The sequence below is a fragment of the Mus caroli genome, chromosome 5, assembly GCF_900094665.2.
Source record: "Mus caroli chromosome 5, CAROLI_EIJ_v1.1, whole genome shotgun sequence".
Taxonomy (NCBI): Eukaryota; Metazoa; Chordata; class Mammalia; order Rodentia; family Muridae; genus Mus; species Mus caroli.
The window spans coordinates 130,718,896-130,746,146 of NC_034574.1; the positions used below are offsets into that span (position 1 = coordinate 130,718,896).

The 27,251-nt window shown below is 41.7% G+C and overlaps 1 protein-coding gene and 1 pseudogene across 2 annotated transcripts in view; one reads left to right on the forward strand and one right to left on the reverse strand.

The window, feature by feature from the left end:
* The window catches only part of LOC110294771 (cytochrome P450 3A13), a 60,072-nt gene that overhangs the window by 27,811 nt on the left and 5,010 nt on the right, over window positions 1-27,251 (reverse strand). Inside the window, exons 2-6 of one of the 2 annotated variants that reach the window (XM_021163231.2) lie at window positions 26,896-26,980; window positions 24,948-25,010; window positions 20,170-20,329; window positions 18,642-18,807; window positions 987-1,063 (exon numbers count right to left, since the gene is read on the reverse strand). The gene's annotated coding sequence lies outside the window, so the exon portion shown is untranslated. The remainder of the gene's footprint in view (window positions 1-986; window positions 1,064-18,641; window positions 18,808-20,169; window positions 20,330-24,947; window positions 25,011-26,895; window positions 26,981-27,251) is intronic. The other variant, XM_021163232.2, reaches the window with a different exon arrangement.
* On the forward strand, window positions 6,119-6,857 carry LOC110294980 (annotated as a pseudogene).

Sequence of the window (27,251 nt, forward strand, 5' to 3'; positions counted from 1 at the left end):
AAGAAGAAGAAGAAGAAGAAGAAGAAAGAGAAAAGAAAAGCAGAATGACCAAAAACAACTTGGGGGAAAGGTTCATTTTGTATTACAACTTAGAGTCCATCATGAAGGAAAAGTTGGGACAGAAAGTCAAGGTACATATCTGAAGACAGCAACTGAAGCAGAGCCCACAGCTAACTAATGCTTCCTTCTTTCTCCTTATGGCTTGGTCAGCCTTCTTTTCTGTTCTGTTCTGTTCTGTTCTGTTCTGTTCTGTTCTGTTCTGTTCTGTTCTGTTCTGTTCTGTTCTTTTCCTGGGACTAACTCAAGTGCTCTGGGAGGACAGAATGCTTTCTTAACCACTGAGCCTTTCTCCAGCCTTTCAGCTTCCTTTCTTATCAAACCCAGAAGCACCTGCCTAGAGGTGACACTACCCACTGTGGTCTGGGCCCTCCCACATTAATCATTAATCAAGAATATTCCCCCACAGAGGTGCCTACAGGCCATTCTGGTGGAAGCAATTTCTGAACTGTGATTTCCTCTTCCTGGATACGACTAGGTTTGTGTCAACTTGAAAAAAGCTAAACAACCTTCTGTCCTTTTGTCCCAAGCTGCTTTAATTTCCAAGAACTTGAAATCCATCCAAATAGACACATGAAATGACCCAAAACAAGCTGATTCTTAAAAAAAAAAAAAACAAATAAAATAAAATTGAGAAACACTCAGGTAATCTGACAAAAAGAAAGAGGGGGAAGACACAAATTTTAAAAAATTAGAGATGAAAAGGTATCGTTATAACTGACGCCAAAGAAATCCAGAAGTTCATTAGGCATTGCTGTGGAAAAACTGTACTCAGGAAATCTGGATAACCCGAAAGAAATGGAAGGATTTCTAAATGCATGTCTTCCACCAGATATATTACAAGCCATGAGATCCTAATCAAAATCCTCCCATCAAAGAAAACCACAGGACCCAACAGATCTCCAACAATCTCATACCATTCCTCTTACCTTGTTCCATGATGTAGAAAGTGAAGATCCATTGCCAAATTCATTCTATGAAGTTGATATTATCCTGGTACAAAAACCTTGTAAAGACACATATAAAAAGCAAACTACAGACTAACTTATTTGATGGGTGTTAAGAGCAAAAATTCTGGACAAAATATTTGTAAGATGAGTTACAGAACACATTAAGAAGATTATACATTATAACCAAGTGGAAATCATCTCAGATGCAATATACACAATTCTCAACAAGTGCAAGGCACTGTATAAATAGACTTAAGGACAGAGACTACACAATCATTCCAATAAATACTGAAACACACGATTTCTTGATTAAAGTTCTAGTCTGGACACTTTAGGAATAGATGGAAACTGCCTTAAAATAATAAAGACAATATACGACAAAACTGTAGCCAACATTATATTAATGGAAACAAACTGAGAGCATTTCTTCTAGCATCAGTTACAAGACAGGGATGCTCACCTTCCCCTTCATTTAATATAGTGTTTGAAGTCTTGGCTATAGCAACTACACAAGAGAAAAACACAAGATGTCAAACTGTCCCTATTTGGAGGTGACATGATTCTTTACTTAAAATAGTCTGCGGAGGCTACAAGAAAACCCTTTAACGCTAATAAGTACAGTAAAGTTACAATATACAAAATCAATATGAGAAAACAACAGCCTTAAGTTACATCAACAATGTGCTCTTGAGGAAAAATTTTTGGAAAATTATCCTTTCAAAATAACCCCTCCCCACAAAAATAAGTATTTGGGAATATATCTAGCCAAAAAAGAAAAATGTCTCTACAATGAAGACTCTGAGGCACTGAAAAGAGAAATCACAGGATACAGTAAGCCATAGCAAAACCTTCCAGCACCCCTGGGCTGGCAGGATAAATACAGCAAAAACAGCTACACCATAAAAAATAATTTACAGATTTGATGCTATGGCTGGCAAAATTTTAATGTCATACTTTATCGATTTGGGGAAAACAATATAAGCATCATATGGAATTACAATGAGAATGAATATCCTAGACAATTCTAAAGAGTGCTAACACGATACCCTAACTCTGATATACCATACTATCAAGCAGTAGTAATCAGCACAGTCTGGCATTGACATAAACAGAGGCAAGAAATCTAATGGAATAGAACAGAGATCCCAGAAACAAACCAACAAAGGAGCTATGCCTGCTTAGTTTTTGACAATTGGAGCAAAAATATATGCTGGCGAAATAAAAACCCATTTGAAAAATGGTGTTGGCCAAACCAGGTGTGCAACAGCAGAAGAATAAATTTTGATCTATATCTTTTACATTGTACAAATATTAATTCAAAATTAAAACTTCTAGAAGAACACATGGGGAATACTCTTTGAGACATTGGGGTAGCCAACAAGTTTCTGAACAGAACATTAGCAAGACAGGAACTAACCCAAACTATCAACAGACTACAGAAAAATTAAAAAGTTTCTACACATCAAAGGAAACTATTATCAGAGAAAACAGACAGCCCACAAAGTGGAAGGAAATCCTCACCATCGATACTACAGACAAGGGACTAATAACCAGAATAGAATATACAAAGAACTACAGAAGATGAATACTAAAGACATAAAACTGTCAATCAGCAAATGGGCAACTAAAATTAACATATGTTTTTTTTTAAAAAGAAAACACAAAATGGACAATAACTATTTTAAAAAGTATTCAGTTTCTCTAACCATCAGGGACATGCAAATCAAAACTAAACACCTCACCCTAGTCAGAATGGCGACCATCAACAAATTAGACAAGTACTGGAGATATGGGGAGAGAGGAATCTGTATGGCTGGAGTGGAAATCACAGAAATCACTTTGGAGGCTTCTTAAGACGTTAAAACTACAAACTACCACATGACCCAGCTCTTTCAGTCTTGGACTTATATCCAGACAACTCAATTCTCTACCATAGAAATATTTGCACTTCCTTGTTTACTGCTGCTTCATCCACTATAGCAAAGAACTGGAACAGCATAGGTACCCATAGATAAATGGGTGGATCATGACAAAGTAGTTGCATATATAAAATAGAATACTATTCAGCTATAAAGAAAAATGAAATCACAAAATTTGTAGAAAATGTACGAACTTAAAATGTATAAGAGTAGGTGATGTCACACTCTCTCAGAGGGAAAAATAAGCCACATAGTCTCCTTCATGAACAAATCCCAGCCTAATACATACATATGTAAACAAATGTACATGTGGGAGCCGTATAACATCTAGAAAGGATAACAAGAAAAGGTCAATACTAGGTGGTAAAGAAGGACCTGAGAGGCAGATAAGGACCCTCAAATCACGAGAGAAGATTAAAAGATCATTCTTTCTCTAATCTCAACTTTGTCACTGATCTTTCAGGCTTTGGTGATGGATATGTGCAGAAAGTATAATTGATATCCAAAGTGTAAAATCTACTGTGAAGCTCCAGGGCTTCAGAATGGCTGTTCTAACTGTATAAAAGTTCACATAGATGTGTAGACTTTAGGTCTGTTTAATTTTGGATGTGTGTATTATTTATTTCCAAGTTCTTCACCTTAAAGTTTTTATTAGAAAAAGATATTTAATTTAGACGCTGAAATTTCTATTCATTTTTAAAAAAAAATTTTTGTACAAGTTAAAAGACAAGGATCAAGTCTTCCCCATCAAGGTGGAAAGCCAAACTAGAGAAATAGTGGGGACTAACAGGAATGAAGGTAACAGAGAAGGGGCAAAGTGAGGATGGGATGGACTCAAAATACAATATATGCTTATATGAGAATGCCTGTGTAGCCCTGTATCATGTAGAGCAAATGTGCTAATAAACATTTTAAAGCATTAGAGCTGCCCCCCAAATCTCACAATAACAGGAAGAAAACTTTTACTCTTTCCTAGAGCCATTTGCTAAAAAGGACATCTTGTCCCCGATGTGAACTTTATTGTCACCTTTATAAAAAAATCAGGTAGGTGTGTTCTATGCACGGATCAAAGAGCAAAGGGCACCCTCCAAGAGTTTCAGGTTATTGTGTCCTGAAATTAGATTAGAGACACATAGATAGTGATAAAAAATATATATAGACAGTGTGAGAGATAAGAAAGGAAAAGACTATCAAGAATAGAAATACAGAAATGGCTCAGAGAGCTGGGAAGGAAGGGCCCAAGGCTCAAAGGCCCTGGGCCATGAAAGTCCCCCTCCCTTATAGATTATTTACATGGTGCTTTCTGTATTTTTGTGGAGGTGTGTGTGTGTGTGTGTGTGTTCACATTCTGTTTTGTTGCACGCAGCCCATGGTCAAAGGGTGTGGTGCTTTGGGTGAGAATGGTCCCTGTAGACTCATATCTGGATGCTTTTTCCACAGCTAGAACTGTTTGGAAAGGATTAGGAGGCATATCCTTATTAGAGGAGGTTTGTCACTGAAGTGGATTTTTAGTTGCCTAGAACCCACACCATTCACAGTGTGTTCTCTCTCTCTCTTTCTCTCTCTCTCTCTCTCTCTCTCTCTCTCTCTCTCTCTCTCTCTCTCCTTTCATATTGCCACTTGACCTTCTCTTGACTTTGGATCAGATGTAAATTCTCAACTACTACTGCTCCAGTGCCATGACTACCTGCTGCTCTGCACCGTGGTGTTCATGGACGAAGTCTCTGAAACTGTAAGCAAGCTCCCAATTAAATTTCCTTTTCTGTTATAAGTTGCCTTGGCCATGGAGTCTCTTCATAGTAGTCAAACAGTAATTAAGAAAGAGGGCCCCGTGGAAGGAGTTACAGAGACAAAATTTGGAGCTGTGACTAAAGGATGGACCATCTAGTGATTGCCATATCCAGGGATCCATCCCATAATCAGCTTCCAAACGCTGACACCATTGCATACACTAGCAAGATTTTGCTGAAAGGACCCAGATATAGCTCTCTCTTGTGAGACTATGCCGGGGCCTAGCAAACACAGAAGTGGATGCTCACAGTCAGCTATTGGATGGATCACGGGGCCCCCAATGGAGAAGCTAGAGAAAGTATCCAAGGAGTTAAAGGGATCTGCAATCCTATAGGTGGAACAACATTATGAACTAACCAGTACCCCAGAGCTCTTGACTCTAGCTGCATATGTATCAAAAGATGGCCTAGTCAGCCATCACTGGAAAGAAAGGCCCATTGGGCTTGCAAACTTTATATGCCCCAGTACAGGGGAACGCCAGGGCCAAAAAGGGGGAGTGGGTGGGTAGGGGAGTGTGGGGGGGTGGGTATGGGGGGACTTTTGGGAGAGCATTGGAAATGTAAATGAGGAAAATACCTAATAAAAAATTTAAAAAAAAAGAAAGAGGGGGTTTGTTCCATCATTCTATAATTTGTTTTTCCATATGTCAATCCTGATGCCTCTGGATGCTCCTTCTCTTCTGTTCTCCTATATCAGATGTAGCTGCATAGGATTTATTGCTACCTCCTGTCCTGTGTTCTTATCACTGCGAGGAAAACGGGTTGAACCAGAGATCAGCACGCTAAGCAAAATAAACCGGATTTAGAAACATTGCAAACGGTTTCTTTCCCGTTTTTTACTTTATTTTCAGTTATACTGGGAGTGACTGAATGAGTTGCACACCCATATATAGGGACCTGCAGGAGACAGAAGAATACACTAGGTCCCCTAGAACTGGAGGTACAGGCAGCCATGAGCCTCTCAATATGGATGTTGGGCATCAAACTCCAGTAAGAGTAGAAAGTGCTCTTAACCATTTAGTCATCTCTCTAGGCTCCACATAGAAAAAAAAATATATTTATAAAGGAATAAAGATGGGACCAACAGGGGGGTAACAAGTTTGATTAATGAGAGAAAATATGATGAAAGGATCATGTAAAATTTCATGCCAAACTCCCTTATATTTTTATACAACGTATATACACTAATTTTTTTTTAAAGCCAAGTGTACTGGCTGGTTTTGTGTGTCAACTTGACACAGCTGGAGTTATCCCAGAGAAAGGAGCTTCAGTTGAGGAAATGCCTCCATGAGATCCAACTGTAACGCATTTTCTCAATTAGTGATCAAGGGGGAAAGGCCCATTGTGGGTGGGACCCTCTCTGGGCTGGTAGTCTTGGTTCTATAAGAGAGCAGGAGAAACGATGGCAGGCGCGGAGAAAAATGCTGTTGGGATGAAAGAGGTTCTGGCTGAGGCAGCAGCCATTCTAGAACCTGTAGGCTTGCAGGAAGAAGCAGAGCTGCCTGCCAAGGTCATGGAGGAGTTTATGAGGAACTCTCGGAAGAAAGACAAGCTGCTGCTTTGTAGCCAGCTTCAAGTAGTGAACTTCTTACAGGCTCTTCTGGCTCAGGAGGCTACTGACCAGAACCCCGATGCTTTGGCTTCTGAAGATGCAAGTCGGCAAAAGGCAACTGAAACTAAGGAGCCGTGGACGGACATGAAGGCCACATACATGGTTCACGTGGATGTCATAAAATGTGCCCTGTTTGAGGCCTTACCCCAGGTTAAAGAGGCTCACAGGAAGTACGCAGAGCTTCAGAAGGCTTTTGAGCAACTCGAGGCTAAGAAGTGAGTCCTTGAGGAGAAACTTCAGCTGGCTCAGAAGCAGTGGGTGCTGCAACAGAAGCGTCTGCAGAATCTGACGAAGATTTCTGCAGAGGTCAAGAGGTGCTGGAAGAGGGCTCTGGAGAAGCTTGACGGATCCCATCGGGCACTGGAAACCTTGAAGCAGCAAGCAGGACAGGAACAGGGGAAGCTGCAGAGGAACCAGGGCTACCTCCAGCTGCTGTGTTCCCTGCAGCATAAGCTGGTCATTTGTGAGGGCAAGGCTGAGGACAAAGATGTCAGGGCGAGCCCTTACAGCCAAGTCCAAATCTCCTTAAAGGGATAAAGAAGAGCACTGGTTTGGCCTGGAACACCTTTTCTACTGAGAATGAGAAGTGGCATGATGTACTTATAGCTTGACAAGTGAGATGGCTTAATGATGTCTTCAAGAGCTAAGGAGAAGGGACTGAAAGAAATTTAGTTAAGATTGAAAGCTGGTTGCGAAGCAGATCTTCAGGATGGACATAGTGAGATGCAGCAAACCTGTACTTTGCCTGAAGAACCTGCAACAAGACTTTGTGGCCTGGATTGTTGACCCACTGCATGGATATGGACTTTCTGGGGAACCTTAGATTGTTGGAAACATTTATGGGAATAGGAATCTTTCATTAAATACCTCCATTTTAAAAACAAAACAAAACAAAACAAACAAACAAACAAACAAACGAGAGAGAGCAGGCTGAGCAAGCCAGGGGAAGCAAGCCAGTAAAGAACATCCCTCCATGGCCTCTGCATCAGCTCCTGCTCCCTGCCCTGCTTGATTTCCAGTCCTGACTTCCCTGGTGATGAACAGCAGTATGGAAGCGTACGCCAAATAAACCCTTTCCTCCCCAAACTGTTTCTTGGTCATGATGTTTATGCAGGAATAGGAGCCCTGACTAAGACACCAAGTAATTTGTATTGGGACAGTAGGAAAGCTGTCTTTAGGGTGTCTTGGGTTTGGGCTGCACCTCACCCATCAGGACAGGCTCAATGGTGTAAAAATATAAAGTCATTTGAAAGATTGCTTTGAGAGCTTCAAGGCAGCATGCTCACACAAAGCAACCTTGTTGTATGACAGTGGAAGGACAACCTTTTTCTGAGGAGATGGAACATTAACACAAGTGCCTATTGACCCCAGATAAGGAACTGATGGCAGACCAAAATAACAATTACAGAAAAGTTCAACTTGGCAAGCCAGCTGGTTTATTGGGATTCCTTGCAGGAGTGGTGGTGAGAAGTTCCTTATATAAGCCTGGATAGCTCTAGGATTTCACCCAGAGCAAAAAAAATAAACTTGAACCCTGAAACCCTCTGTACATCTTTCAGGCAACTGAATGAGCAATCTCCTGTTGTCAGTAAGCCTTACTGTTTATAAAACTTTGAGAAGGGGAGACCTCGTTCATCTGATCAATTTCAAGGACTAACAGAGACTTTTGAGTTGTTCAGTTTCTGAGACTTAATGAGCCTCCCTTTAGAATTTTCTGAGCCTGAGTTTTAAGGTGTTTCCTTCCAGGATAGAATGACTCAGAGAAAATTGCTACACAGACAACCCAAGCAAGTGTTTCTCCACATTCAGCCATCTGGATAGGATGCCACAGCTCCGATCAAAATTTAACCACTGTATCTGTTAGCAGAACTTGTCAGCATCTGAATTTCATAGGAATGCAGATGGTAAGAATTGTGTGCAGGTGGCACAGAGGTTCCCGTGATGCTTCACAGGAAAGCCAGAGATCGTGTTCAGGTCGTGATCCCTATAGGCGGGTCCTGAAAAGGCAGCAACAGGTGAAACTACTGTGAGACTGAAAGTGATGCTGTAGTAGAGACCCACAGATGTTAGAGATGAGCATCGACAACATCCGCTGAGAAGAGACAGGGGCAGTCAGCAAAGGGTCACATGGATGGACATCATGGATGTCCCTAAAACCCAAGGGCAGGATTGTGTATGCTACCATGTGACCTGAATGACAGATATGGACCCAGAGGACTTGACTCAAGGACCAATGTCTGAATGTCATACGGATGCTGTTTTCTAGGAGCTGACTACATGAACCGGTGTCCTCTTTTGTAAGAGCAGCATCTCTGTAGGGGAAGGGGAGCTAGATTGAAATTGTCCATGTGGCCCACCTCTGGAACCTCTGGGATGACAGAGGCCTACACAAAGATAAATAAGGAAAGAAATGGAGGTGAGCTTGGATATTAAAGGCATACATAGGGATCTGAGGACATCAGATGATTCATGGTTGAAACCCCACTTTTTTGGGAGTTGGGGTTTGCGAGACATAGTTTCTCTGTGTAGCCCTGGCTGTCCTGGAACTCACTCTGTAGACCAGGCTGGCCTCAAACTCAGAAATCCACCTGTCTCTGCCTCCCAAGTGCTGGGATCAAAGGTGTGTGCCACCACTGAAACCCCACTTAATTCTCATACATTTCTGTCACTTTTTTACTTCACCATCCAATGTCAAATACAGTCATGCTGCCATACCCACTTTACAGGTATTAAAACTGAGTTTCAGTGACAATCAGCAGCTTTGCAATAGCAATTTTTAATTATTAATTTTTCAGACCGTTTTCATTGTATGTATGTGAGTGTTTTACCTCATATGTATACATTTCCAGAAAGAGTATGCCTGATGATCTAGGAAATCAGGCGAAGGTGTCAGATCCAGCAGAATCAGAATCACAGGTGGTTGTTTTGAGCCACCAGGTGGATGCTGGAAACTGAACCTGGGTCCTCTGTAAGAACAAGTATTCTTCTGAGTCATCATCTCTCCAACACCACATACCAACTTTTATGGCCACTAAAACATCATATATTAAGTGAACATGGAAGGAGATTTAGAATTCCTCTAGTTGAGAGTGGCTGAGATATGATTCAATTGATAGAGTGCTTGCCTATCATGCCCAAAGCCCTGGATTTGGTTCAAGCACTACATATAACCTGGTCTGATGTCACAAACGTGTAATTCTTGGGGAAGTAAAGGATCAGAAGTTCAAGGTCACCCTTTGCTACATAGTAAGTTTGAGACTAACCTGACATACATGAGACTCTGACTTTCAAAAAAAAAATGGGGGTTGAGTGATGGCTTAGTCAATAAAATGGCTTCCACACAAGCGTCAAGACATGAGTTCAACCGGTTTCTCTTCCAGAGGTCCTGAGTTCAATTCCCATCAACCACATGGTGGCTCACAACCATCTGTAATGGGATCTGATGCCCTCTTCTGGTCTGTCTGAAGACAGCGACAGTGTAATCAGTTACATAAAATAAACAAATCTTTAAAAAAAAAAAAAAAAGGCATGAGTTCAGATGCTCAGAACATATGTAAAAGCCACATACAACTGTGTGCCTGTAGTGAAGACAGGCAGATCTCTTGGGATCTGCCAAGCCTAATTAGATGGATGAAAGATACTGTTTCAAAAAGTAAAGATGAAGAATATAGAGAGATGATTCTGTAGGTAAGAGCATTTATTGGTATTACTATTATCATTATTATTATTAGACATGATCCTAGTCTGCAGCCCTGACTGTCCTCAACACCATCATATAGGCCAGAAGTCTGACATCTAACACCCAGAAATCTACCCACCTCTGCCTCCCAAGGGCTGGGATGAAAAACATGGGCCACTACACAGGGCATGTTTGCTGTTCTTGCAGAAAATGGGAATTCAATTTCCAGCACTCATCACAGGTGACCTGTATCTCCAGCTCCAGGAGACCTAGAGATTTGGGTCTCCATCTGGAACTGCATACACATGGCATATAAACATAGACATAAGTATACAGATAAGTAATAATAAAATAATCTTTAAAAATTAAAGGTGGAAAATGATTGGGAAAGCTAACTGATGTCGATCCGAGGACACATGTTCTCACATGCACTCATACCTGCACACATGCGTGTAAATACAACACATACACACAGAGAATTGTTGTAGTACTCTAACAGTGTATCCCACTTGCTCATGAAGATCTCTTTAGGAACCAGCTAAATATTCAATATTGCAACAGCAATTTGGTTGAAGTTCAAATTCTTGACTGTCAGTCCCCCTTCAGCAGACTCCACATGTGTCTTCCAGAACTAATACCCAATCTCAAACAGAACAAATCAAGAGTCAGTCGAGTCAAGCACCATAAAGGACAGTATGTACAAGCTCCCTTTCTATGCTCCCAAACAAAGAACACAGAATACGTGAAAGAGACTACTGTGTCCTATATATTGACAACTTAATTAGCTCATCCAAATTCAAAGCCTTTTTCATACTTTTAAAATGTAAAACCAGGCTAGGGGAAAACCTCAATGAGTAAAAATGCTCACCATATAAATTTGAGAATATAAATCAGAACCCCTAAAGTCCGATCATAAAAATCTATGGGATGGGAAACAAAGACAGGAGGACCCCTCGGAGTTACTGGCCTGTCAGTATAGCCAAATCAGCATGCTCCTGATCCAGGGAGAAACCCTGCCTCAAAAAGTGGGGTAGAGAGCAATTGAGGAAGACATTTGATATTGACTCTGGACCCCAAATATGCACTCACACACAAATGCATACACGCACACACACACACACACACACACACACACACAAATGCAAACAGATACAACTACATTCAAACATACAAATACATATAAAATGTAAAACCTTTCTGGAACTAACCATGTTTTGCTCTGAAAACCAGAATTTAGTTAAGAGGATCTTGTAATTATATGTAATATGACTTTTTCTGCCCTATTCAACTACCAGCCTATACTCTGACAGTATGGGATAGCCTAGTATTTCTTGAGACTAAAACCCAGGCAGAATTAAGGATAAACCAATGTGTAAAGTCTGAGCCTATGAAAGGAAGAATGCCCAGGAGAGGTATTGCTGGATCCTCTGATAGTACTGTGTCCAATTTTCTGAGGAACTGCCAGAATGATTTCCAGAGTGGTTGTACCAGCTTGCAATTCCACCAGCAATGGAGGAGTGTTCCTCTTTTTCCACTGCTACGCACACTCCAGTGAAGTTTGCTTGACAGGCCGCGAGGCCTGGGAGAACTCACGAGGCAAAGAGTTTCACGGAAACTCACCTCCTGGAACTTTGGCATTCTCATAACCCATATACTCATACCCTCTCCCCATGTTAGTCTGGTGTATGGATCCATGTGCTCTCTTTTAGTATTATCTTATCATAAGCGCCTTTTGAGACTGAATTCTGACATAGCTAAGCCTTCGCCAGTGTTCCAATGTCCCAGAAAGACCTTGAAGCTGACAAACTTGGAATTCAGTAGGAATTCAGTGAGAAGATTACCTATTCAGTACCATTCAAACTTACTTCTAGTAGAGACAGTGAAACTAATTAGGCATTACAAAGAACCAAGCCAGAATAGCTCAGGGCTGGTCTGCCGAGTGTTTACTTGGGACAATAGCCAGTCTTACCCAGACAGGGGAATTCACAATGGCCTAGTGAACAGGTGGGTTCACCATGAAAGAGTTAGGGAATCCCCCTGAGACAGGTTTCTTCACTTGGCCCAAAGAAACAGCATAAATCAAGCATTTACTAAGAAGCCCTGGTGGTGGACTTAACAATAGACTAGCTTTACACCTGGCTCCCTTCTTAGTGGCAGCGGCCTGGTCCCTGCCTTCTTTTGATGTATATATTCCTTTTGTATTGGGTCACTGTAACTCAGTGGATGAATCTCGCCTGGTTTCTTGTTATTCTTCTGTATAAAAAGTTCGATGCTTGACTTGACAAATTACATTCAGATTCTACACAATCTCCTGTGTGCATCTGTCTGTCATTTTCACTGACTCCTTGCCCATCTGCACCCATCCTAGGCAGACATAGGGATCCAGAGGGTCTGCAGCACTCCACATCCTCGCCAGCATCTGCTCTCACCTGAATTTTTTATCTTAGCCATTCTGACTGGTGTGAGGTTGAATCTCAGGGTTGTTTTGATTTGCATTTTTCCTGATGATTAAGGATATCGAACATTTTTTCAGGTGCTTCTCATCCATTCGATATTCCTCAGTTGAGAATTCTTTGTTTAGCTCTATGCCCCATTTTTAATGGGGTTATTTGGTTTTCTGGAGTCCATCTTCTTGAGTTCTTTATATATATATTGGATATTAGTCCCCTATCTGATTTAGGATTGGTAAAGATCCTTTCCCAATCTGTTGGTGGCCTTTTTGTCTTATTGACAGAAGCTTTGCAGTTTCATGAGGTCCCATTTGTCAATTCTCGATCTTACAGCACAAGCCACTGCTGTTCTATTCAGGAATTTTTGCCCCTGTGCCCATATCTTTGAGGTTTTTCCCCACTTTCTCCTGTACAAGTTTCAGTGTCTCTGGTTTTATGTGGAGTTCCTTGATCCACTTAGACTTGACCTTAGTACAAGGAGATAAGAATGGATCAATTCGTGTTTTTCTATATGATAACTGCCAGTTGTGCCAGCACCATTTGTTGAAAATTCTGTCTTTTTTCCACTGGATGGTTTTAGCTCCCTTGTCAAAGATCAAGTGACCATAGGTGTGTGAGTTCATTTCTGGGTCTTCAATTCTATTCCATTGGTCTATCTGTCTGTCGCTATACCAGTACCATGCAGTTTTTATCACAATTGCTCTGTAGTACAGCTTTATGTCAGGCATGGTGATTCCACCAGAGGTTCTTTTATCATTGAGAAGAGTTTTTGCTATCCTAGGTTTTTTTGTTATTTCAGATAAATTTGCAAATTACCCTTTCTGACTCAGTGAAGAATTGAGTTGGAATTTTGATGGGGATTGCATTGAATCTGTAGATTGCTTTTGGCAAGATAGCCATTTTCACTCTATTGATCCTGCCAATCCATGAGCATGGGAGATCTTTCCATCTTCTGTGATCTCTGCTTGTGGACGTTGTACATCGTGGTGCGCACTAGGCTCCGCACCACGATGTACAACGTCCACAAGCAGGAAATGTGATACATTTACACAATGGAGTACTACTCAGTTATTAAAAAGAATGAATTTATGAAATTCCTAGGCAAATGGATGGATCTGGAGGGTATCATCCTGAGTGAGGTAACCCAATCACAAAAGAACTCACATGATATGCACTCACTGATAAGTGGGTTTTAGCCCAGAAACTTAGAATACTCAAGATACAACTTGCAAAACACATGAAACTCAAGAAGAAGGAAGAGCAAAGTGTGGACACTTTGCCCCTTCTTAGAATTGGGAACAAAACACCCATGGAAGGAGTTACAGAGACAAAGTTTGGAGCTGAGATGAAAGGATGGACCATCAAAACACTGCCCCACCCAGGGGTCCATCCCATAATCAGCCACCAAACACAGACACTATTGCAAGCACCAGCAAGATTTTGCTGAAGGGACACTGATATAGCTGTCTTTTGTGAGGCTAAGCCAGTGCCTGGCAAACACAGAAGTGGATGTTCACAGTCAGCTATTGGATGGAACACAGGGCCCCCAATGGAGGAGCTAGAGAAAGCACCCAAGGAGCTGAAGGTGTCTGCAACCCTATAGGTGGAACAACAATATGAACTAACCAGTACCCCCAGAGCTCGTGTCTCTAGCTGCATTTTTAGCAGAAGATGGCCTAGTCACTATCATTGGGAAGAGAGGCCCCTTGGTATTGTAAACTTTATATGCCCCAGTACAGGGGAAACACCAGGGCCAAGAAGTGGGAGTGGGTGGATAGGGGAGCGGGGTTGGGGGAGGGTATAGGGGACTTTCGGGATAGCATTTGAAATGTAAATGAATTAAATATCTAATTAATAATTGGAGGAAAAAGAAAAGACAGGAAAAAAAGGAAGGAAGAATGCTTTTGCGAACCTTGTTCTATATAAGGTAATAACTTTCAACATGAAGAAACATGTACAGTAAGAACTAAGCTGAAGAGGTCAAGGCAGATACTATGTACCAGAAGTTCATCCTGACCTCTGACGTTTGTTGACCCATTCACTGCCTACCTTTAACCTGCAGCTACAAGTACTTAGTGAGACAGATGACTCACACCCAGGCAGAAGACTTAGGTGAGTAACAGAGAATGCAGCCATGATTGGAGATAGGAACAGATGATAACTATAGGACATTGAACTGAAATTAATCACGCAAGTATTAAAAGCATACAACCTTATCAATAATGAATTTGTTTATCTTTTCCTGTGTTCCTGACAAGTCAAAGTTCAATTTTTAATAATAAAGAAAGTATTGGGCCTAGACATAAATATAATCATGCTTATTGATCTGTTACCAGTTTTAGTACAAAAACCTGGGCTCTGGGAATCCCATAAGGGAGCCGCCTATCCCCCACATGATAAGTGAAATGAATAGAGGTGAAGACAAAGGAGGGAGAATTCATCCCTGAGGTCATAAGAACAGATAAAAGAATTCATTGACTCCAAGTCTGTCTTCTAAGGGCTAACAGGAGCTTTTGGAGTGTGTGTGTGTGTGTGTGTGTGTGTGTGTGTGTGTGTGTTACAGTGCTCATATGGATATCAGAGGACAGCTTATAAAAACGTATGTTCTCTCCTTTCACTGTGTAGTTCCCATGGACGGAACTCAGGTCTTCAGACTTGGCCACAAGTGCCTTTACCCACTGAGCACATTAGATTCAAATTTCATAAGTCACAATCTTTTTTTATATTTATTTTTAATTAAGTGTATGGTGGGGTGCAGCAAGGGTGCACATGCATGAAATTACTCATGCAGGCCAGAAGAGGGAGACAGATCCCCTGCAGCTCTAATTAAAGGTCGTTGTCTGCAGTCAGAACCAGATGCTGGGAATTAGGTCCTCCGAAAGAGAAATACACATTCTTAACCATTGAGCCATTGCTCCAGTCCCACCCGTTTCCTTCTTTAGATATATTCTTTTTTTTTATGTGTGTGAGTGTTGTGCCTGCATCTGTATATGCACATCACATGCACGCTTAGTGCCCATGGGGGTAAGGCAAGAATGTTGAAAACCCTCAAACTGGAGTTACAAATGGTTGTGAACCATTATGTGGGTACTGAAAACAGAGCCCAAGTGCTCTGTAAAAGCAAAAAGTACTCTTAACAGCTAATCCATCTCTCTAGTACTCTACCCATTTTTAACGTATGTGTGCACAGGAGCACATGTGAATACATGCATGTACAGGGGGCTTCATAGGGGCTCACAGAGACTGAAGCAGCAACCATGGAGCCTACATGAGTCTGCACTAGGTCCGCTGCAGGTTATTTATGTTGGGGGTTTTGTGGGACTCCTAACAGTGTGAGTAGGGTTGTCACTGACTCGTTTGCCTGCTCTTAGGACCCTTTTCCTACTACTGGGGACTGCTACAGTGAGACAAACCTACTTTATTGTTTCAGTAATAGGGTATACAAGGACTTTTAGGCATACAGGTGTAAAGGGCTAATTGGGCATAACATCATATGGGCAGGAAGAACTGGTTGGTTGTAATACAGCACCTAATTATCCTGTGGGCAAGAAGTCAGAATGGGACTTGTGCACTGAGTTACACAGCAATTGCAGAGAGCTCTCTACAAGTAGGTCATTTTTTTTTTCCAGACAAGATCAGCCACCTGTACTAAGGGACATTCTCCAGACAAAGGCAGAAAAAGAAAAGCCCCAATGAGAAAGGAAGAGACCATTTTATGCAGAGCTCAGAAATCCATCTAGACATGAAGGACCTTGAAGGCAAGGTTGCACCACAATGCACGTGTGTGCACATATTTGTATGTGCAGAGGTGCACATGAGGGGAAGGAGTCCATGTGCATGTGTGCGTGTGCTTGCGGAGGCCCAAGGGTGGCACTGAGAGGCTTATTTCATTGCTCTCCTCCTTTTCTAATTTGATTTCACTCGCTGTAGTTAAAAACTCCAACCAAAAGCAACTTAGGGGAGGAAAAGTTTGTTTGGCTTATAGTTCCAGACCACCGTCCACCTTTGAGGGAAGTCAGGACAGGATGCCAATACGGAAACGTAAGGCAGGAGCTATTATGGAAGGGATACTTCTTGCTGCTTCTTCACAGGCTTGTTTGCAGACCTATGCTTCACTAGTTGTATACAGCCCAGGACCACCTGTCCAAAGAATGGTGCTGCCCACAGGGACATGAGCCCTACATCCATTAATAATCAAGACAATCTCTCTCTCTGTGTGTGTCTTTCTCTCTGTCTCTCTGTCTCTGTCTCTGTCTCTCTCTCTCTCTCTCTCTCTCTCTCTCACACACACACACACACACACACACACACTCATACACCCCCACACACACACTTGTACCTAAAGGCCAATAGTATCTGGTAATTCCTCAATTGAGTTTTTTTCCTTTCATACTACTCCAGGTTGAAAATTAAAGCTAATAAGACTCCTACCAATGGGGGAATATGGAGCCTGAACAGGCCATCTCCTATAACTAGGCAAGACTTCCAGTGGAGGGATTGGGAGACCAACCCAGCCACAAAACATTCAATCTACAGTTTAATTTGTCCTGCCTACAAGATGTGAGGGGTAAAGCTGATACAGAACTTGTGTGAGTAGCCAACCAATGACTGGTCCAACTTAAGACACATACCAAGAGTAGGATTCCACACATAGGACACTCCCTGGAAGACCAGAAATCAGAGGTGGGATAGCCCAGAGACCTAGAATAGAACCCAACATGACCAGTGAAAGCAAAAAACAAACAAACAAACAAAAAGTCAATGAGATGATTCCTAATGCTCTTCTGCTATAATTGCTCGACTTAGTCATCATCAGAGAAGCTTCATCCAACAGCTGGTGGAAACAGATGCAGAGATCCACAGCTTGGGGAATCTTGTGGGAGAAGGGTATAAAGGATTGAAAGAGTCAGAGGGGTAAAGGACACCACAAGAAAATCAACAGAGTCAATTAACCTGGGTACATAGAGGCTCACAGAGACTGGACCAACAATCAGGGAGCTTACATGGGTCTGACCTAGGTTCTCTGCATATGTTATGGCTGTGTACCTTGGTGTTCTTGAGGGACTCTTAACAGTGAGAACACGGCCTGTCCCTGAGCCTTTTGTCTGCTTTTGGAACTCTTTTCCTCCTACTGGGTTGCCTCCTCCAGCCTTAAAATGAGGGGTGGTGCCTAGTCTTTTTGCAACTTGAGATGCCATGTTTGGTTGATATCCCCGGGAAGCTTGCCCTTTTCCGAAGGGAAAGGAGGAGTGGATCAGGGTGGGGTAAGGGACTGGGAAGGGGGTACTTCAGGCTGGACATAATATATGAAAGAAGAATAAATTAATATAAACTTTAAAAGTAAGGCTAACCAACATCACCTCATATACTTAAGCAAGGGCTTTCAGTTGAACCCAGAGTGAAACAATACAGCTAGTCTCATTAGCCAGATAGTTCTAAGCATCCCCTCTCTCTGCCTTCCAAGGACAGAATGGCTGGAGGGCTGCCACACCCACATGACTTTTGAGGATCTCAACTCCAGTCATCCCCACAGCCCTGGTTGATTTCTTTAATTCTACAGATTAATAAGGTTTTCTCTGATATCACAACACACAAACAACTAAACATCTCTAGCCATCCTCCTTCTACCGCCATCCTGTTTGCTCCCATCACACACTTCTTATCTCTGATAATCCCTTTTTTTGCTTTCAGGTTGGTATCATTAGGACTACAATAAATAACAGCAAATGCTCAAATATCAAACGCTTGGTTCCCAGTGTGAGGGTTTAGATGAAGAGCTTTGGTGAAGTGATTGACGTGAGGGGTCTGACCTCATCAGTGTGGGTCTGCCCACCCATAGCTTCACAGACTACTGGGAAATGGTGGAATTGCTTCTATCTCCTACTGGGGAGGTCTGGATTTGGGAGTTGCTAAAAGTCCAAGTCTGGACTTGGAAATAAGAATGGGAAGAGTGAAATGGGAAAGTAGTATATTCAGTATAGTACTACCAAAAAGGAGCAGGAAGGACACCAGCCATCCTTAGTACTGTCTTCCAGGAGCTAATAATACAGAAGGAACAATAAAAGATGGAAGGCATGAAGTGTGCACAGCCAATCTGTTTTGATCTGTTTAGTAGTTTTTCCTAGATTGGCCACCCATGATTGACAGCAATAAAAAAGCAGTTGTTGCCCAGAGACGGTCTCACCTTTTTATCACAGCTGCTATTCTTGGAATCTAAGGTGACCGAGGATCATGTGACTCACAGGGAAGAACAAGTCAAACAGCAAGGTGGAGCTGGTTCCTTCAGGGTTAGTGCAAGGACTAGAGAATTCTGGGCTGTGCCCAGTGATTTTGAGCAGGATGATGTAAACCTGGTGATGACATAATGACAACATGCTCAATTATTCCGTTTGCATAAATCTTGAAAGTAGCTTAAACACTGTGGCATCTTCAGTCTTGAATAAGAAGGATTATTATTTATTTATCTAAGTGCCTCCTTAAGTGATTATCATGTGCATGCAGAGTTGAGCAAGAATCCAACATGAAAGTGAAGATTCAAAATTTAGATGGCAAGCTTTCATCCTCTCAGGGAGTAAGTTACTGGGACCAGGCTCTTGAAGGGCATATTTTCTTTCCTAACTCCTTCTTGTATCTCTTTGTGACTGCCACGAGGTGAGCAGCTATGCTCCACTACCTATTCCTGACTCATTACAGACCTAAAAACTGCAGATTCCAAATGACTGGGACTGAAATCCTGACAAAATGAGCCAAAATGTTTCTTTCTTCAAGCTTATTTTTCTCAAGTCTCTTAGCAACAGAAAAATATCTAATAGAAACAGCTAAGAAATAAGGTAGTTGCTGTCTCTTTATCTAATACTAGTTTTCACATGCTTGTAGAATTGACTTTTGGTAGGTGATTAGAAAATATACAAACCCATAGAAGCTGAACAATGCACTATGCTATGCTTCAGTGAGGACCCTTGGTTTCACATGGCTTCTACACTACTGGATGAAAATTGGGTCAAGATAAAAATCAAGAAGGAAATTTAAAACATTTTAGAATTGGGCAAAAGTGAAAATACAGCTGGGAGTGCTGAGGCATGTCTTTAGTCCCAGAACGCAGGAGACAGAGGCAGGTGAGTTCTGTGAGTTCCAGGCCAGCCTGGTCTATGAATCAAGTCCAGGACAGCCAGGGACTGTTATACACAGATACCCTGTCTAAAAAAAGAAAAGAAAAGAAAAGAAAAGAAAAGAAAAGAAAAGAAAAGAAAAGAAAAGAAAAGAAAAGAAAAGAAAAGAGAAGAGTGTGGAAGGAGGGAGGAGAGAGAGAAAGGAAGGAAGGAAGGAAGGGAGGGAGGGAGGGAGGGAGGAAGGAAGGAAGGAAGGAAGGAAGGAAGGAAGGAAGGAAGGAAGGAAGGAAGGAAGGNACTCGGGAGGCAGAGGCAGGCGGATTTCTAAGTTCAAGGTCAGCCTGGTCTACAAAGTAAGTTCCAGGACAGCCAGGGCTACACAGAGAAACCCTGTCTGGAAAAACCAAAAATAAATAAATAAAAAATAAAAAGAGAAACCTAAAAAAAAAAAAAACGCTCTCTTGAAAATGAGCATTACTGTGAAATTCCGGAATATCTACAGTCTATTGAAAGCCCAGCTAGAGAGCTGAGACAATATCTCCACAAGTATAATGTAAGGTACCATGCAAGTCTGACTACCCAAGGTTTATCCCCGAGACTTACCTGAAAACTGTCAGATGTGGATGGAGAGGTCTGTGACATGCTGTCTTTTGGACATGGTATGGCTGATGGACTCGTGAACTCACTGCAGTTATGATTAACTTCACAAGATCAAGCAACAAAATCAGCCAGCCTTCCACTAAGGAGTGTAAAGCAGACTAAGCTACAAATAAAAGAGGGGATGAGAACATGAAGGTGGGAGAGGGACATGTGGGGGCAAGGGGAGGAAGAGGTCAGCGTGGGTATGATCAAGACATGTTATCCACACACATGGAACTGTCTGGAGGGGAAGTTGGTGTCTTCTTCCTCCTTCTTTTAGCAAGGTTTGGTTCTATACAGGAGAGTCATGAGAGTCACTGTATTTCATATTGTTCTTATGTAGAAATCAACTAAAGTTTAAAACAGTGGTTCTCAGCCTTCCTAATGCTACAACCCTTTAATATAGTTCCTCTGTGTGGTGACCTCCAACTGTAAAACTATTCTTGTTGTTATTTTATAACTGTAATGGAGTTATGAATCATACTGTAAATATTTTTCTCACAATCTGCAGGTTGAGAACTGTTGACTTAAAGAAACATGTGAGTGATAAGATAAACAAAGAAGCTAAATCCATGCTCCCAGACAATGAGCCAGAGCTATCTCCTGTGTATATTTGTACTCCTCAAATTGTGACACTCAGACAGAAGAAACTAGGATTGTAGCGTTTCATCAGCCAAGCTTCCCTATCTATACTTTATCCAGTTCTCATCTGAATAAGATTGGCTACTTAATTTTCACAGTGAAGCATGACTCAAAAAAAAGAGAAGATCTAAATTGATCTTACAAGTATTACCCTACCTTTATTTTTTTTCTGTTTTTTTTTTATGTTGTTCTTTTGTTTGTTTTGTTGTCCTCTCCCTATGATCGTATAGCAATTTTCTCCTAATTGAAACACCACTTCCATGAAGGAGAGAAGAACTCAGGAAATCAACAATTTCACACATCTAGGAAAGCTGAGTCTTGAGGGTCCCTTCCCAAGGATGTAGAGTCAGTAAACAATTGCTGGGCCAGGAGACTCTGACCAACCAGGTTGCTAAGAAGAGACTGTCCTACCACTGGGGCAGCCTGCAGGTCATGCAGAAAGCTTCGGGAAATCTTCAGGAGTGTTGGGATGGGCTTTTCTGTCATGCAGCTACTTTTCAGTTCTCCCTGCTCCTGCAAGTAGCCACTCTACTACACTCCAATAAACTCATTGGCTCACCAGGTGGCTCATTGGTTGAAGGAATCTTCCTCCAAGCTTGGCAACCCGAATTCAATCCCCAGGGTCCAAATTATGGTAGAAGAAAACAAACTCCTACACAAGTGACAGGCAGGTCATTCACACACACACACACACACACACACACACATTAATACATACATACTTACACACACACATACATACATACATACATACATACATACAGCAATTTTTAGAGACATGTGGTTCTCTCATGCTGCCTCTAATTATTTCCACAGTTGAGAGATCTACATACATACATACTTAGCCATATAGTTCTGAATCTAATTCCTCATCCTTGTCCATCCAGTGGTCTCCGTGGGTACCCATGCCAGAAGCACATCATTATCTGGTTCTTTGCTTTATTTCTCCCTTAAGAATTTCCTAACATAAGACCCTGTGACATAAGGGATAACTGACAGTGGCCAAATCACTAATAAGAGTTTCCAGGATAACTCAAGCCTAATGTTATCGTACACAGAATCTCCTCAGCAGAGACATGGGCTCAGAACAAGCATATGTGTGCAGCGTAGCTGGCAAGAGAGTCCACACTGATGCACACCTTGGCTACTATTCCCCACTAACAAGTCTTTTCTGAAGTACACAGCACACTTCATTCTCTAACTTAGGAGATCTTCTAAAACTGGTGCAGCTGCATTAATTATTCCAGTAGAGGCAGGACAGGAGCAGCAGAACATGTGATCATGTAGCACTTGTACAGCCTGCATCCATATTCTGAAGCCTTCCAGCAGGTAGCAGGACCGTCTTGCTCAGATCTGTATCCTCATCAGCCTATCGGCAGGGTGGACTGAACAACAGGGCTTCTTCCACCCATGCTAGTTGGGCAGTGCAATCATGCAGAATGTCCTCTCTGACTCTGAACCTCTATTTTAGCCACCTTTCTAGTCCAGCTCAAGAATTTAGGCAACAGAAATTTGCGGGGATATGATACAGTTTCAATTATCACATTCCCAAACCTAAGGAAAAAAAATATGATTTAGATTTCCCTGCTGTTTCGGATAACTGAAGCTCTCCTTTTTATAGGTATCCTCTCCTTCTGTTATTAAAGTTGAATTCAGTATATCTAGTAAAGCCCCTTTCTGACTGTATAATTGTTTTCTCAACAGTAACTAAAGGCACCAGAGTGGACTTGCCCTGGCATGAACCAGTCGTGAAGGAAGAAGAGTACCATTGTGAGAAACGAAACCTCTCCAAGCCCAGAGGACGTGTGATGCCAGCTGAGCTAGGTTGGCATCACTAAACTAACAGCATAGGGACTTTCCCACAAAGCACACACCCTGGATATTTCCTGGGAACCCTTAGCACAGACACCAGCTATTATGTGCCCTGCGCATTGAGAAATTGATTCCCTAAGACCTTAATTTACTTGGAGTTTGTTTATGAGGTCAGAGGAATAAGGGAAACGGGAAGAGTTAGCCCTGGGGATAATGCATGAATATTCTCACTAGGGATCAATTCACCATGATGAACCATTGTTAGAGTTATGTTTTCTTTTTTGGAAATACAGATCTTTCTTGCTTCTTTCCATCCAATTTTTTTTGAAAAAAATCTAAACAAACATCTAAGACGGAGGGAGTCCTTGGAGTGTCAAGAGACAAATCTTTGTATTGAAAGACGCAGTAGAACCAATTAGTCACTATGCCTATACGCCTTAATGCTAGCAGATACCGATCAACTGTCAGCCATCCTGTGGGAGGAAAGGTGCTTTGGTCATAACTCAGTCTGTTAGATAGGCTCAGAGCTCTCCATCTTAATAACTATAAAGTTCAGAGGGAAAGTAGAGCACTCAGCAATTAGCCAACCACAGGCTTTTAACTCTAACTTTCCATAAGAGTATACAGGTGATAGAACTCCACTCTCCCCTGAACGCTGTACCCACCACAACCTTATAAACTCCTTAAACTCCTTTGCAGGACAGTTTCTGATCAACAGAAAGCAAGTAGGCCTAAGTGTGCTGCCCAGGCCCTAATGTAAAAACATGTCCTAGATATCCAAGAACAGAGGAGAAATGAAGGCAAGAGGATATCTGTAAATGGCCATCAAGCAGGCCAAGCTCAGTTGGTGGGCTCTAAGCTCTGTGAAAGACCATGTCTCAAAATAGTAGGTGTCAAGTGACTAATAAAGACATTCAATGTCTGTATTGATAGTAACGAAGAAACTGTCTTCCAGACACAACAGGACTGATGCACCTATGAACTCACAGAGACTGTGCCAGCATGTACAGGGCCTGCACAGATTCAAGTCAGATGGGGTCCCAGACCTGAGGGGGAAAGCAAACATGGGTTCTCACTCCTACACAAGAAGCAACCTGTAACTGCAAAGTAAAAATTAGTTATCTCTACTTGAGTCTCACTGGATATATAAACCATACTTGAGGCAGACCCCATGCCCAGCAGTAGATGACCAACACAACATGAACTCAGTGACAGATTGGTGGATTTTTTGTCTTGTATTGCTGTATTTGTGCATTTTTTTTGTCTTGGTGTCCTGATGGCCTTTTGCTTGTGTACTATGGTTTCAAGTATTTTATTTATATGGAATTTGGTGTGTGTGAGGGTGTGTGTGTGTGTGTTTTGTGTGTTATGCTTTTGCTTTGACTTTTTTTTTAATTCGTGTGGAGTTTTTTTGGACTTCTTTGTTTTCTAAATTAAAGGGAGGAAAGGCATGGAGTTAAACAGGTAGGGAAGTGAAGTGGATCTGGGATAGGTTGGTGGAGGAGACACCATGATTAGAATATACCATAAGAAAACAAAATTATTTTCAGTAAAATATATAGATGTAAGCTAGGTGGTTGTGGTACACACCTTTAATCCAGCACTCAGAAGATCTCTGAGTTTAAGGCCAGTTTGGTCTACAGAGTGAGTTTCAGGACAGCCAGGGCTACACAGAGAAACTCTATCTTGAGAAAAATGTAACTGGTATGTGTGTAAATATATTTACATATATATATATATATATATATATATATATATATAAATTACTTTTATTTATCTTTCGGTGCATGTGCATGAGTTTGTGCTTTTGTGCATACAAGTGCTTATGAAAGCCAGAGGTCAATATCATTTTTCTTCTGCAGTCACTCTCCACCGTATTTTTTAGATAAACCTGTAGCTTACTGATGTGGCTAGATCGTTTGGCCAGCAAGCCCCAAGAATCCTGTTATTTACACAAATACACAACACAACACACACACAAGATTATTCACAGAATGAATCATACTATTTTAAGAAAAGTTGAAACATCCTGTGGACATCAGAATCTCCTTTTCTCAGACTCCTCTATCAATTTTCAATGACTCTATCAATGAAGCAGCAAAGATAAAATTTCACATGAATTTGGCAAAAAAATGTATGCATCAAGGCCAAGCTGACTGAACCCAATGCTGAGAGCAACCAAGGTCAAAATCAAGTTTCCATTATGACACCATTCCCTAGGTAAACACGATAGCTAAGAGATAGCAGGTTGGCTACTCACCAGGGAAGGGAAAGCATTCTGTTCTTACCATGGTAGACACTGCCTCTGGACTCCCTTTCCGTGTCTGCTGCTCTGCTGTCGAAACGATTATCTGCAGAATCGCATGATGCTTTACTCACAACTTCAGAACTCCGCGAAATAACGCTCCTGACATTTCACAGAAGACCAAGTGTGGAAACTGGCTGATGCTTGGGAAATTTATCAGTTTGCGGGGCTGGGGCATATGTGTAAGGTGTGTTCATGTGATACACACTTATGGGCAGAGAGGCCAAGAATCAACCTCAGACATTCCTCAGGAGCTACCCACCTTATGTTTTTTGTTTGTTTGTTTGTTTTGGGGGTTTGGTTTTTTGAGACAGGGTTTCTCTGTGTAACCCTGGCTGTCCTGGAACTCATTTTGTAGACCAGACTGGCCTTGAACTCAGAAATCCGCCTGCCTCTGCCTCCCGAATGCTGGGATTAAAGGCATGCGCCACCACCACCCAGTGCTACCTTATGTTTTGAGACAGGGTCTCTTATGAGGACTTGAGGCTAGCCAGTTAGGCTAGGCTAAGGATTTGCCTGTTTCCAACTCACCAGTGATGAGTTGCAAGCATATGCTACCACCATGCCAGGATTTGAAGTAGGTTCTGGGGATCAAACTTAGGCCCTCAAAATTGTACTGCAAGATGTTTACTGATTGGGACATCACCCCAGCCCTTCATCAGTCTTACTATGGGCCTTCCACATCTACAACTTCCACACATACAACTAGCCTAATAAGCTGGTGGTGCCTGTTAAGAGTACATACATACAAATATACATACATATTAATAGAATAAATAAACAAACAGAGACACCTCAGTGGTAAAGGACACTTGCTCTTGCAGGGCACTTGGATTCAGTTCTTAGCACTCACATAGAGATTTATAACGATCTATAACTTCAGTTCCAGGGAATACAATGCCTTCTTCTGGCTTTCTCTTGCACATGTGGTACATATACATACATTCAGACAAAACACTCATACAAATCAAATAGAAACAAATCTCTTTTAAAAAATATTTAAGAGCTCAGACTGCTCTTTCGGAGGACAAAATTTTGTTTCCCAGCATCTACATTGTGGCTCACAGTCAGCTCTAACTCCAAGGGATACAACACCTTCTTCTGCAATCACCAGACACTGGCACTCCTACAGATATACATGTATATACACTCAGTCCTTTCATTCCAGCATTCAGGAGGCAGGGGCAGGTGGATCTCGGTGAGGTCCAGGCCAGCCTGCTCTAAAATGAGTTCCAGGCCAGCCAGGGCTATAGAGTGAAAGCCTGTCTCAATTTGTTTAATCTTTCTTAAAATCAAATCTCTTCCTCTCCTTGCACTTTTAGGTTTTGCTATTTTAGAAGTCTTAGTTCCAGTGAGGAGAATTTTTCCATAAGGGCAAATAGTAATGTTCTATTTAGCAAGAATTAAATGACCAGCCTGCTTCATAGATTAACAGTGAGGTTGCTCTAGTGGCTAGAATAAATTGTCCAGACTTAACAAAAGAAATTGAGTTGCTACTGCAGTCAGAATGAGGAAGCACTTGTCTGAAATCAGAAGGTTTTCAAGGACACTCCTTTGAGTTCCTATGGCCTATGACGTCAGTAGAAAACCAAGAGCTGGAGAAGTTGCTCAGTGGTTAGAGCACTTGTGAGTATGAGGACCAGAGTTTTGATCCTCTGATCCTCAGACCCCATGTATATATCAGATGGGCATAGTGACCCATCTGTAATTTCAATCCTGCAAAGTGGAGATGGGAAATCTTCAAAGCAAGCTGACCAACAAGATGCTCTGGATTTGATTGAAATAACTTGTCTTATAGGGCAACATGCAAGAGCAGTTAAGGATAATTCCTGACATCAACCTTGGGCCTCCACAAGCACATGCATCTACACACACACACACACACACACACACACACACACACACACAAATGAAAAAAATAGGAAACTTACCCCAGCTCACACAGGAATGTGAATGATCCAGATCTCTCCAGAGTCTAGACCTGAGTAGTCTCATCAGACCAGAAACCAGGATAAACTGTGGACAAAACGAATATGGAAGGAGTAGAGGAACCACTCATGCATGTACACACACAAGTCACAAATAAAATATTAAACAATAAGCACTACATATGACTATGTGTTCATCTATAAGAATAAAAACTGCAATACTGTAAGCATGTCTTCATAATTTTTATGAATGTTATGTATTAGTACTGTAAATTCTTTTATGTTTATTTCATCCCCTTTGCCTTTTTCTTTTCTTCTGGTTTCTCGAGACAGGGTTTCTCTGTGTAGCCTTGGCTGTC